Here is a 12,055-nt window from a genome sequence, read left to right as displayed (position 1 = left end):
TCGAGGTTACCGAGTGCCCCCAAACTACTCGGGGCTCACAGGCACGCTCCCTGGGCTCTTCACCCCTGGCCACAGTCCCTCTGGCCCAGACCTCCTTCCTGGAGCGCTGAGGCCTCTCGGGGGAGAAGGGGGAAGCTTCGGCAGGCCGGCTGGCCTGTGTGTGTGAGGGGAGGGGGGGGGGGAAGGCGGGGTGGCGGGGAACCCAGCGAGAGAAGTTTCCACCACGCTCTGGTCGGCTGCTGCCAAAATCCCCGGGTCCCTCCCCGCCCGCACCGCCTTCCGTTGCCACCACAAGTTTGGTTTAACGAGAGCTCGGGACAAAAGCAAACGTTTTCTATAGACCCGGAAAACAAAGGGGAAAGAGACGCGCGGGGCCGCCGAGAAGCGGCTGCTAGCGTAATGGTGCCGGGCCGACAGCAGAGCATTAGAACTGCAAAAGCCGCGCGGGCGGGAGGAAGTGCGAGGCGGGAGGCGGGAGCGCGGGGAGGGCGGGCGGGGGAGGGGCGCTGCGCCATGTTTCCGTGTCACCCGCCGAGTCGCCGGCGCTGGGCTCGGCCGCCGGCTCCCGCCTGCCTCCGTAACAGCAGAAAGCGTGCGATTAGCAGCCAGACAGGCGGGGACTCCGGGCCCGCGGGGCCGCCGCACACGCCGCCCGCGGCCCGGGCCTGCGCCCCCCCGCCCGCCGGGTAATCATCCTCCTCGCTGCAGCGCTGTGTGCACTCTCATTAGAGCAGGGAGGCTTTTCTCTGCGCACTCGCTCGGCCCCCGCTGGCAAAACAACGCCTTCCCCGGCCGGGCCCTGGGCCAGGAGCGCTGGGGAGGGCGGGACGGGGGATGGGGGGGGGGAGGTGAGGCAGGGCGAGCAGCACAGGTCATCTCGGCCGCCCGATCTCCTCGGGGCACGGAGAAGATGCGGAGGGTCCATCGGCCCTCCCCACGCAGAGTGGCAAAGTCCGAACCCCAGAACAGCCCCTTCGTGGAGGGTGGGGGGTAGTTGCCGGTGCCGCCATGACCTACTCTCGTCCCCCGCCGGAGGCTAGAATCGAGGCCGAGGGGAGATGAGTGTGTCTGGTTTGGAGAGCGGGGGTGGTCACCGGGAAGGCTCCCAAAACAGGTTTTGCCCCATCTGTCTTGCGAACGACCTCTTAAGGCCAGAAGTCGGATCCGAGGGGTGGCGGCCCTTCGATCCCTAGGAGACCCGAGTCCCCAGGCTTCGAGCTTGATCGCACAGAAGGGGTGGGAGACGGGGGCGGCCGAGACGCGGCTGCGCCTGGCCCAGAGCTTCGGAGCCCCGTGTTCTCCTCCGCGATCCCTGCACACAACAGTAGGCAGCCTCTCCCGGCATCACGCGCCCAGCTGCAGGGCCCCGGGAGCAGGTGTTCCCGCCCGGCCGGAGTGGCGGCTCCGCGCCCCTCCCGTCCCAGCTGCGGGGCTGGGACTGGGGCCGGGCCGGGGAGGGTGGGTGGGTGGTAGTGGGGCTCTTATGGCGGTCACAGAAGGAGATCTCACTGGACCGCGAGAAGGGTCCTCCGGGCTTAACTGGGGATGTCCCAGGGCGAGGGCGGCCGCCTGGGGCCAGGAGGGATGGAGGGTGACGCGCGGCCAGCTCTCGTCTGGAACAACCCTGGGGGCCGGCAGAGGCCGCTCGGGGCGGCGCGAGGGCTTCCGGTCCCGGTGACTGCGGCGGCGGCGGCGGCGGCGGCGGCGGCGGCAGCGGCGGCGGGGCGGCTGGGAAGTTCCCGGGGCGGCCGCGAGGAGCACCCTCCCCTGGCTGCTGCCTCCGCGCCGCTTTCGGAGCGGCGCCCTAGGAGCCTCTCGGTGTCTGGCAGCGCCGCTCTCGGCTTGCGCGGGGACGGGGGCTGCGGGGTGGTCCCGGCCCAGCCCCCAGCGCGCAGGGGGAGGCGGGGGCTGGAGACCCCGCGGGAGCTGCGGCGCGCCTCCCTGCCCCCTCTCCTCGCCGCCGCCGCGGCCGCTGATATGGCGGGCACGTGAAGCGCAGCTCGGCGCCTCGGCGCCAGCCAGGGAGCGGCCTGCCCCGGCGGCTCAGCTTACCCGCGGGCCCAGGAACGCGGAACCGAGCTCGGCCGGGTCCCGCAGAGCCCGCGCCCCCGCCCCGTTCCCCGCTCGCAGCGGCCCCGCACCCCTCCCCGCCCGCGCCCGGCCTTGGGGCCGCGCCAGACGGCTCGCCCGAGGGGAACTCAGGCTGACTAATGGGACGCGTGTGGGCCTTACGTGAGGCCCGGCTGTCAGCGGATGCCCGCTCGCTCGGCGCCTACGCCGCGGCCAGGCTTTTCGGGGAAGGGCGAGAGGAGGGGTTTCCCCGCTCGGCGGTTTCGGCTCCCCGGGGGACAATCCGGCCGCGGCTGGCCCCGGGTTTTAGGTCGTGCAGCCTGGGCCGGAGGGGGCGGACTCGGTGTGCGCCCAGCGCCGAGGTGCGAACCCGGGATGGGGGCGGGGTGAGGGGGAGTGAGGTGGTGGGAACCTCGGAGCTCTAAGCCGGAGGTGGACACAGAGGCTCATCAACTCGGTCTGGGGCGCCCGCCTTGATGTTTGCGATCTGGAGCCAGCGGCCGGGCTGGGGGGAGTTTACCGGCCGCCCTGCGGGCCTGGAGTTCAATACCGAAACCTCCCTAAACAAATACAAAGTCTTCCGGAAACCCCTGCGTGATGTATTTGTGCGGGGGGAGGAGGAGGGTTTTACAAAACTCCCCGAGAGTCCGGTTCGGTCGAGAGTTCTCGGGTTTCTGGGGCGCATGATGCCTTTTCCTTCCTTTACAGGGGCCTGCAAAGCCCAGCAGAGTTTCTTATTATTTCGCATTAACAACCACTTCGTGTTGACATAGTTATATGACCCTCCCAAATATAACTACCTGTTTAGTTTCAACACGCGAGCGCGATGGTGAAACGCAAACACTGGACAGTAACTAAGAGAAGAAAACCCGGCTGCGAGCTTGAGGTTGGATGCAAGATAAATCCTCATAACGCATCCTTGGTTTTATTCAGCCTAATTACCTTAGTAATTCTGCCCCTCCCCGCGCCCGCGCGCGCGCGCACACACACACACACACACACACACACACACACACACACACGAGAAAGACTGAATCCCTGTAGTAGAGGTGCGACTTTTCCTGGGGAGCCCCAAGGATGGGTAAAGGGGTGGTTGCTGGTGTACAGGAGGTGGGTTTTAAATGTCACTTCCAAATGAAAATGCTTTCCTTCGGCCTTTTTCTTTTTTTTGATGCAGTTTTCGAAAGGAGCATTTTTGCGAGATAAGAAGTGACCGATCAAAATCGCTGAGGGGAGGTTGTAAGCGGCCGCTTTGCCCCAGCTTAGCGTTATCTTATCTTTCACACTTGCATGGCGGAAAAAAAAATTGGCTTATCTTTATCCCCACCCCCTTCTCGCCTTAATTGCTAAAAAACACTGGTGTGTTAAACCGGGAGGAAGGAGGTCTCTGGATTGTCAGTGGAAAAGGAAGATTCAAAAATGGGGGCGCCTGGGGGGAAACAAGGGTGGCCGGATCTAGTCTTCTTCCCGGGCCTTTCTAGTACAACGTAGAGGGTCCAGTCCGGGATGGAAGGCTTCATGGCCAGATTAAAAAAAAAAAAAAAAAAAAAAAAAAATCTGGAGATGGCCTTGGATCGTGCGCCTTCCCTAGGCCTTGCTTTCTCCGTGCTGCGTTGACCAACCTCTCCTTCCCTTCGTGTCTCAAAGCTGCCTATGGGTCTCGGGTTGGGGCCTCTCACTCTGCCCTGGTTCCTCCTCCCCATACACATCCCCCTTTTGGGGAGGGGGGTGCAAGGCTGGGACGCCTGGCCTGCTGGAAATCATTAAAATATATGCGAGTGTCTGCAAACACACACTTTTAAATCATGGCGTTTCCCCTCCACGCTGGTATATTTAAACTCCGGAGCGAGCTGGATCTCCTCCCTCTCTCTCAGTCGTTTGTCTGTGTCACCGACAGGCCGCTAATGGCCGGGCTTCCAGGCGCTGTGCATTATGCATTAGCCTCCTCCCTCCGCCGCACACAGAAGGTTCTGTCAGGCCTCGCAACACAAACCACCCTGCGCCCCCTTCCCCCCCCCCGCCCCGCACTCGCGGCCAGGGGCTGCGCGCCTGCAAACGCACTGGGGTCGCAGGGATGGGGAGGGGGGCCCTAGGAGTGAAGGCAGAGCAGAGTGGGCCAGAGGGGGAATGGGAGCGGGTGAAAAAGTGCCGTGGATTCGGCCCTGTGGAATCCCCAGCCTCGCACTGCCCCCAAGCTTTGCTCCTGGCTGACCTTCCCGAGGCAACCACCTCCTGCCACTCACCTCTGCGCCCGACTTTGTGAGGGCCTCAGAGGTTTATAGAGAGATCAGCTCCGCATTTCCATCTGCTGGGCCGTAGTCCCCTTCTTCCCTGAGAGAGAGGCTAGTGGAGCCTTCCAGATCCCTCCAGGCCCCGGGTGGTGCCTGCGAAGGGGCTCGGGCTCAGGGTGATGCGTTTCCGCAGGGGTCCCCCGGGAGTGGAGGAGGGAGGCAGGATACAAAATGGCTGGGGTTGGAAAGCCAGCCTGCTGGTTCCGCAAGCAAGCCGTTGGTGGTTCTCCGTCCCCTTCCCCGGGGCTCCCACTCACTGTAGAATATGAGCCAAAGGCGCCTTGCTAAATAAGCAGCCAGGGTGGGACGTGGCGTCCGGGTTTATCGCCAGGAGCATCCGGCCTTCGCGGTGCTTCGAGGGCTCTTAAGGGGGGGGGGGCAGGTGGAGCGCAAGACAGGGCCTCCCTGAAGCCACCCTTATTTATGTTCATCAGGCTGACACCCATCTACCCAGCGAGCCGCTCTGTGTGATCTCCAAGAGGCAGTGGGTACTATCACTTTCTGCCTGCCTCTTGGACCTTCCTCCCCCAAACGCCCAATAACCCCTCAAAGGCTGGGCTGAAAGAACAGCCCTCTTCAACCTAGCGACCTCTCAGTCTAGCAGACTTCTGCCATGGAAAGCAGCTCCCTTTAGATGTTTCTTCATAACTGAAATCCCTGGAACGGAGGATGCCCTGTGCTTGGAGGGGGCAGGCTAGTGAATCTTTTCAGTGCCACTGGGTAGCCCAGAGTTCTTTGCACAAAGCAACCAGTTAGTATGGGTGTTTGTGTGTTATTTAAAACGTTTAACATTAATAGGCCAGCTCACACCCTGTAAGGTAAAAATACATCGCCCGTGACCACCCAAATCCCACCTATCCCCATAACCAGTGTCATAAATGTGAGGACAGCCTCTGAAGAGTGTCATCAGGGGTCTACAGAGCTTTATGATTTAGATCCTACACGTTTGTTACAAATGAGCCGCACCCACCATGCTGGAACCCCAGGGTCCACGAAATACCAGGTAAGGACCTCACCACAGGAGGAATGGCCTTTCCCCTAGGCCTGGGCGGTGGTTGAAGGTGTGGAAGAGGCTCTGACAGGTCTTGCACAGTCAGTCTGGGCGGAAAAGGGTGGCCGGGCTCCAGGCCTGTTCCCTGAGGCTCCAGCCTGCTTGCCTGATTGCAGAGCTTGGATAGAATGTGCAGGAGAAGAGCGCCTGAGAGCCTGAGGTCTAGGTGGGTGGGAGAGGGGTAGCCTTGCACCTCTCCTGTTTCTTTATTTCTCCACTGCCTGTGCTGCCTCCTCTCCTTTGCACTCACTCACTGGCTCTCTCCGCCTCCTCCTCTGCTTTCATTGAAATCCTCCCCTTGCTGAGTGCTGGGTATAGCGGCCTGACCCCCAGGTCAGCTCCCGGGGGACTCGTGGGAGGGCAGGGGAGGAGGGAGCCCAGAAAGGCCCTAGCTGCCCAAACGCTCCATAGGCTCCGAGGTGTCCCCAGCTCTCAGAGTCCCCTCCTGAATGGGGACTCAGGATGGGACTGCCCCTCATGAGCTTTCTTCTCCTCCTCCCTGGAACAATTCCAACTAACCGGGCCAATAGGTGTAAACTCCCTACCCCTCCCCTGCCTTAGAGCACCTCCGGAAAATCTCACATTTTAATTCCCAGTGAGTCACGAACCACCCTCCCCACACACACACTCATGCCTCTTAGGACTCCCTTAATAAGATATTTTTAAAATCCCACAGAGTTGGAAAATGTATCCCTCAGAGATGGAAACGAGACCCTTTAATCCCACCAGCCCGCACGGGGATACCATGGAGGCCCGGCTCCTTAAAACAGTGTGTGTGTGTGTGTGGGGGGGGGGGGGGGGTTGAACGCTGCAGATTATGTCAAAGGCAAATGTACTGGCCTGTTTGTCTCCAGCATCGAGGCCCCCTCACATTTACAGCACCGCACCTCCCCCCCCCCCCGCAATTCATTTTAACTCTAGGACTTTTAAAGTTAGACAAACAGGCCCCTTTGTCAGCAGCCCCAGGAGGCCACAGGACTCAGAGGCAGCAGGCTCCGTGTCTCACTTAGTTCCTGGATTTTCCAAAAGTTCTGGACGGTTACATGCGACTCTTAACTCCGGGAAAAGCCTGTGCCTGGGGGGAGAGTTGGGGAGGCATGGGAAGGGGAGAGAAGGTGGCCGGGCACCGTGCCAGGGTCTCGGCGGCGGCCTAACCGAGCCGGAAGGGCCTGGCATGGCTCCACACTCGCCCAGGCCAGCTCTCCTGCGCGGCCCACAGTGGCACAGCGGCCTCCTCGCCTGAAACCACGTTCAGAGAGTTTCCCCACAAATACCCAACTTCAGCCTTCCCGGTTATTTTAGACTTGTTTTGAATAAAAGGAGTCGCTTCAAAAAGAAATGTTGCTACAACACACAACCAGAGGCCTTTTCTCCAGCTGTGTCTGTAACTCGCATGCGTTCAGTCTAATAACTTTTAATGTCTGGCCCTAAAATGTCTTTATAAAAAATAGCTTTACAGCATAATAGTCCAGGTGTCTTTCTGCTTGTTACCGGAGATTAAAAAAATGTGTGGGTTAGCTTTCAGAGACATCCACCTCCAGAAAGACTGGGAAGAAAAAGGCGTGCATTCCATTATGCAGGGGCGAGTCCTGGAAGTGGCGGCGGCCCAGCAGGGCTGGGCACTGTTCTCGGGGGCACTTGCCTGCCTGTCTTTTACATCAGTTGTTATAAGCAGCTCTGGAGCATGAAGATTTAATTCTGCCCGAAGTTTCGGGTTTCAAACGGTAGAGATGTTTCACTTCTGCTTTGAAAAGGGCTCTTTTTATAACTATGTACCGAGAACTAAAACAGCACAAATAACATCGCACCTAACACCAGTCCCGCAGTCAGTATTAAGTCTAATTTGTAAAAGGGATCTGCTAGCTAGAGCTGATTTTGGCCTTGACCTTGACTTCGTAATCAACTTGAGATGCTTTTGATTATTTTTGGCATGGAGACACTCCAGGATATTTTAAAACTTTCCGTGTGGATTTACAAGCTACCTCCATTTCGGATTGATGTTCTCATCGAGCCTGCACCATCTTGTCCTTAGGCAGAAAGAGACTTCCCCCACCCCCAGCATAAAAAGACTCTAGCGAAGGGCCCAGTAGGATCACCTTTTGCCGCGAGGTCCGGGCCCGCGGTCTGGGTGCGGCTAGGCCGGAACACCCCTCCCCCACTCCCACCCCTTCCCGCCAGCTTCACGAACTGGGGCTTCACGGCTCGCCCTAGAGGCTCTGCGCTCCGGGGAGGCCGGAACCTCTCCTCTCCGCCTCCCCCTCCCGCCCGCCGGCCCCCGCCCTCCCCCCCGCGGCCAGCGCCGCGCCGGGTGCGCTGGAGAAGCTCAATACGTGTCAATTGAATTGAACTGCTGCGGGCGCAGGCTGTACGCCGCCGCCGAGCACCGATCAGCACGACGTTACCGAGTGGAAATTTATGGGGCGAACGGTGTAAGCCAAAAGTTGCTCCCTGCCAAGGAAAATAAAACGCGGGAGATAATCTCCCGAGGCTGGGGTGAGGGGCCAGGACGGAGCCTCCAACCATCTGAGGTGCAGACTATGAAATGCCCGCGAACCGAGAGAAATTCTGGAGGATCTCCGCTCCCCTACCGCCCCCACCCCCGCTTCCTTGTGCCCCACTGGCTGCCCACCCCCTCGCGTATCCGAACAATTCCCACACAATTGAAACGTCCGGGGAACTCGGGTGCGGAGTTCGGGCGGAACGGCCACTGGGGCCCGGCGTGGGCTTTTCAGGTAGCTCTGGACACCAGAATGGGCAAGGGCTCCTCCCGGAGGAAAGGGCGACCCAGGGCGAGGGTGGGCGCCGACGCGCACTCGCCAGGCTCTGCTGGGTCTCGGAAGGGACGCGCGAGCGGGAGAGCGCAGCGCTGGTGGCGAGAGGAGGCAGCGGCGGCTGCCGCCGGGGTTTGACAGCTTTGGCTGCGCGGAGTGCGAGGCGCTTTATGGTAATTGCGGTCCTCCACTGGCCTTCTGGGTAGCGAGGGGAGTCTCGGAGCGCGGCTGGGAGAGCCGCCCCCGCCGCCCCCCATCCCCTCGGCTCGGGATCAACGGGCCGCCCTCGCCGCCGCCGCCCTCGCCGGTCTCTGGCTCGCCCAGGACGCGCGCCCGGGCCGGGTGTGCGCGGCCAACTCGGTCCGAGCGGGGGAGGGGAGGGCAAGGGGCGAGGGGGGGAGCCACCCAAGTGGTCCGGGATTCGGACCCAGAGAGGCGAAACGCGCCGGGGCAGGAATCGATGACCGCTGGGGAAACTCGGGCAAACCTTTCCCGGGGAATCACCCCTCCACAACCCCACCGCCGAGGCGCCGCAGCGGAGGGTGAGCGGAGGCTGGGGGAGCTCAAACTTGCGAGAGCTGGAGGCGGCGGCGGCGGGCGGGCGGCTGTCGCCCGAGCGCTGCGCCTGCGGGGGGAGGGGAGGCGGCTGCTGGGAGGGAGGGAGGGAGGGAGGGCGGGCGGAGGGAGGGGGAGGAGGAAGAGGAGGGAACCAGGGAGGGGGACGCGTTGGGATCGCGGCGTGCGGCGGCAGACGGAGCCTGGGCTCCCAGCGGCAAGGTGAGGCAGAGCTACGCTCCTCGCTGAACGCGGGCCGAGCTCGGCGGCTGCGGGGGAGACGCGCCGGAGCCCAGACCGCGACCGAGAGCGGGAGCGAGGCGGGCGGCGGCGGCGGCGGAGGGGGAGCCCGCGAGCCGCCGGGCGGGGAGCCCAAGCCGCGCTGTCGCCGCGCAGGGACGACTTGGCCAACACACTCGCACACACACACTCACACACACACACACACTCACACACACACACACACACACACACTCACACACACACACCCAGCCCGAGCGGGCGCTCGCGGCGATCCGTCAACATGGCGCTGGGGCTCCTGCCCGAGCGCGGGCGGCAGCAGCGGCGGCGCGGGAGCTGCTGAGCCCGGCCGAGCCCGGCCCAGCCGCGGGAGCCCGGAGGATCGCGCGGGGCTGTCGCCACCTGCCCGGAGGCTTTGAGCCCGCCCCGCCCCGCCCCCACCCGGCCCAGAGCCCACCCCTCGGCGGGGCCGACCCCGAGGGCAGCCGGCTGGCAGCAGACGGCGAGGGAGACCAGCGAGCGCGGCGCCGCGAGCGGGCTGCGGGCAGCCGGGGACGGCAAACTTTGCTGCTCGCCGCGCTTCCCCGGCCCGGCTCCTTCTCCGCTCACTAACGTCGCCACCCCACTCTCCTCCAACCCCGCACACCTCTCCCCATCCAGCCATCCGCCCCTCGCTCCTCCTCGCCGCCTCGACTCTGTTCGGGGGGGAAAACTTCAAAGCGCCGAATCGCAGGCTCCCAGCTCACTCCCCGGCCGGGGATTTCAGGTCAGTGCTCGGAACACCTTTCCCCGGGGAGGCCGCGCGGGCGGCGGGCGGGCGGGCGCGCCGCGGGCTGCAGTCGGCCCCCTCCCTCGGGGCCCCCGCCCGCAGCGGGTTGCTCCTCCGACTCTCGCGTACCCCGCGGAGCTCGAAGCTTTCGCCTTGCGCTTCCCTTTGGCTGCTTGGCTCGCTTTCGTTTTTATCTCCTAGCTGTAAGTTATTAAAAATGCAGCCAGCCTAAGCGGCCCCGCGTGGGCATCGGGGAGGGAGGGGCGCGGCGGGGGGCCTGCCGCCTCCCGGGGGGCTGGGAGGAGAGCAGGGAGTTCGCCGAGTGGAAGTTTGCAGCCTGTGTGTGTCTGTGCGCGGGAGCGCGGTCGCCGCGGAGCGCCGCGAGTCGGGCGCGGGAGGGGGGGGCAGCTGGGCTGGAAGCTGGGAAGCTCGGCTCGGCGTTAGCTCGCGAGCAGGAAGGGGAGGGCGGCGGGTTCCCGTCTGCTTTCTTTTTCGACTCGGGAAAGAACTGTAAAAACCCCCAGCCGCCGCCGCCTCGCCTCGCCTCTCCAGGGGACGGTCGTTCCTCCTAGTGGAACGACGGCGTGTGCGTGCGCGAGGGTGTGTGGCGGGCGCCCCGGGCCGAGCCGAGCTCGACCTGCTGCCGCCGCCGCGCAAGTCGGGAGGGGAGTCCCGGGTTTTTTCTTGGCTTGCCCCAAAGCGCGAATCACGTGGATTTAAAAAAAAAAAAAAAGAAGAAGAAGAAACTACTAGGAAATCGAGCTGTGCTAGGGGTTCCGACTCGGCCCGTCGGCCCGCCCGCCCGCCAGGTCAGACGCTTTGTTTTTAAAATGTTCTTCTGAAATTATAATCTGCGGTTGCCTCCCACCCCCACGCCCTCCCCGACGTTGCCTAGTAGGTTTTAAGTTGTGAGCCCCCCGGGGCGGGGGTAGAATATGCGGGGGCGGCGGCGGGAAGGGAGGGTGCGGGCGGTGAGGGGGGGGGGTGAGACCTGGGCCCTCCACCCGGCTGCTGGGAGTCTGGTGGGGAAGCTGGTTGGGCGTGTGCGTGTCTGCGGCCGGAGGAAGTTGGTCCCACTCGGAGGGCGTGCGGCGCAGAGGCTGAGGGCGAAGAGGAACTTGCGCACCCGGGCGCGATCCTCGGCCGAGGTGGGGAGGGCGAGGCGGGCAAGGCGCCGCCGCGCCGCGGGGCCCGCGCTCGGAGCAGGCGGGCCGCTGCGCTGCAGAGCCTCTGCCAACTCGGGGGCTCGGGGCGGCGGCGACGTGCGCCTGCTGTTTACCAAGCAAGCCCTGGGGCGCCGTGAGCGGAGTAGGGCGGCTCAAGGCACGCGTGGTCCCGGCGGGCTTCCCGCCGCTCGCACTTTCGAGTGGGCACTTCCTCGGGTCCCTGAGACGGCGGAGTCTGGCCGCGTGTAGGCCGAGGCCAGGCGAGGCTTAATTTGCTGTTAATGAATCTTTTCCAGAAAGTCCGCGATCTCCAGCTAGAGGCTGTGAGTGCCTGCGCGCGAGGGCGCGCGCCGCCGGCGTCTGAAGGGTGGGGGTTGGGGGAATTGCAGAGCGAAGGAAGGGGGAGGGTTATGTGTATTTAAAAACAAACCTTAAAAAGAAACCAGCGCGCTTCAAATAGGTATTCTCACAGCCTCTCTGTGTCTAGACCAGACAGCTCATGGTTTTAGCTGGGGTTTTTTTCTTTTCTTTTCTTTTTTCTTTTTCTTTCTTTTTTTTTTTTTTTTTAATTTTTTTGGAGAGAAAGGGAGGGGAGGGGTGGTGGTATTTGGTGCCAGGAGTAGCCTCTTGTCGAAAAATCCTTAAAATTGGCCTGGAAGTGAAAACAGGGAGGAAATGGCCCACCCCAGAAGGTAGTGGGTGGCGAACGCAGACAGAGTTGGGTATTTCTAGCCATCTGACACTTCCTGTGGCCCTGGAAACGGACACCGCGGGCCGAAATCAATCCTTACGAGGTGTTGGATTCGGTTTTGCTAGCGAAATTGCTTGTGTGGAAGGCATTTCAATTGTCGGCCTCGGAGACTTCTGTACGTGGGCACTTGGAGAATACGTTTGCTTCTCGACCCTTCCCACTCCACCCCCGACCTGTTATCTGGTCTGGGCTTTGCAGTGTTGGTTCTCGTGTTTATTTTGGGCATGATTTCACCGCGTGGAGGAAGGGGGGGAGGTGAGATGGCGGTGATTAATATGCCGTCCAGGTTTAATGGGAGGCTAGCCTTCAGTGTGCGGGTATCCGCCGCCACTCACCCAGAACCTGGGGTAGTTAGGGGAACGCGCGGGGTTCGGGCGCCAGGCGCTCGGCG

At 62.6% G+C, this 12,055-nt stretch overlaps 1 protein-coding gene across 8 annotated transcripts in view; it reads left to right on the top strand.

Moving 5' to 3' along the window:
• Positions 1 to 12,055, top strand: part of BCOR (BCL6 corepressor) — a 115,480-nt gene that overhangs the window by 62,305 nt on the left and 41,120 nt on the right. For 4 of the 8 annotated variants that reach the window (XM_058714632.1, XM_058714630.1, XM_058714631.1 and 1 more), the window contains exon 1: positions 8,967 to 9,744. The exons of 2 other annotated variants lie outside the window; for them this stretch is intronic. The gene's annotated coding sequence lies outside the window, so the exon portion shown is untranslated. 2 more of the 8 variants (XM_058714629.1, XM_058714626.1) reach the window with 2 other exon arrangements.

Source organism: Neofelis nebulosa, chromosome X (genome assembly GCF_028018385.1).
Source record: "Neofelis nebulosa isolate mNeoNeb1 chromosome X, mNeoNeb1.pri, whole genome shotgun sequence".
Classification (NCBI taxonomy): domain Eukaryota; kingdom Metazoa; phylum Chordata; class Mammalia; order Carnivora; family Felidae; genus Neofelis; species Neofelis nebulosa.
Note: the sequence above shows the minus strand (reverse complement) of the source record. Positions and strands in the feature narration are given on the sequence as shown.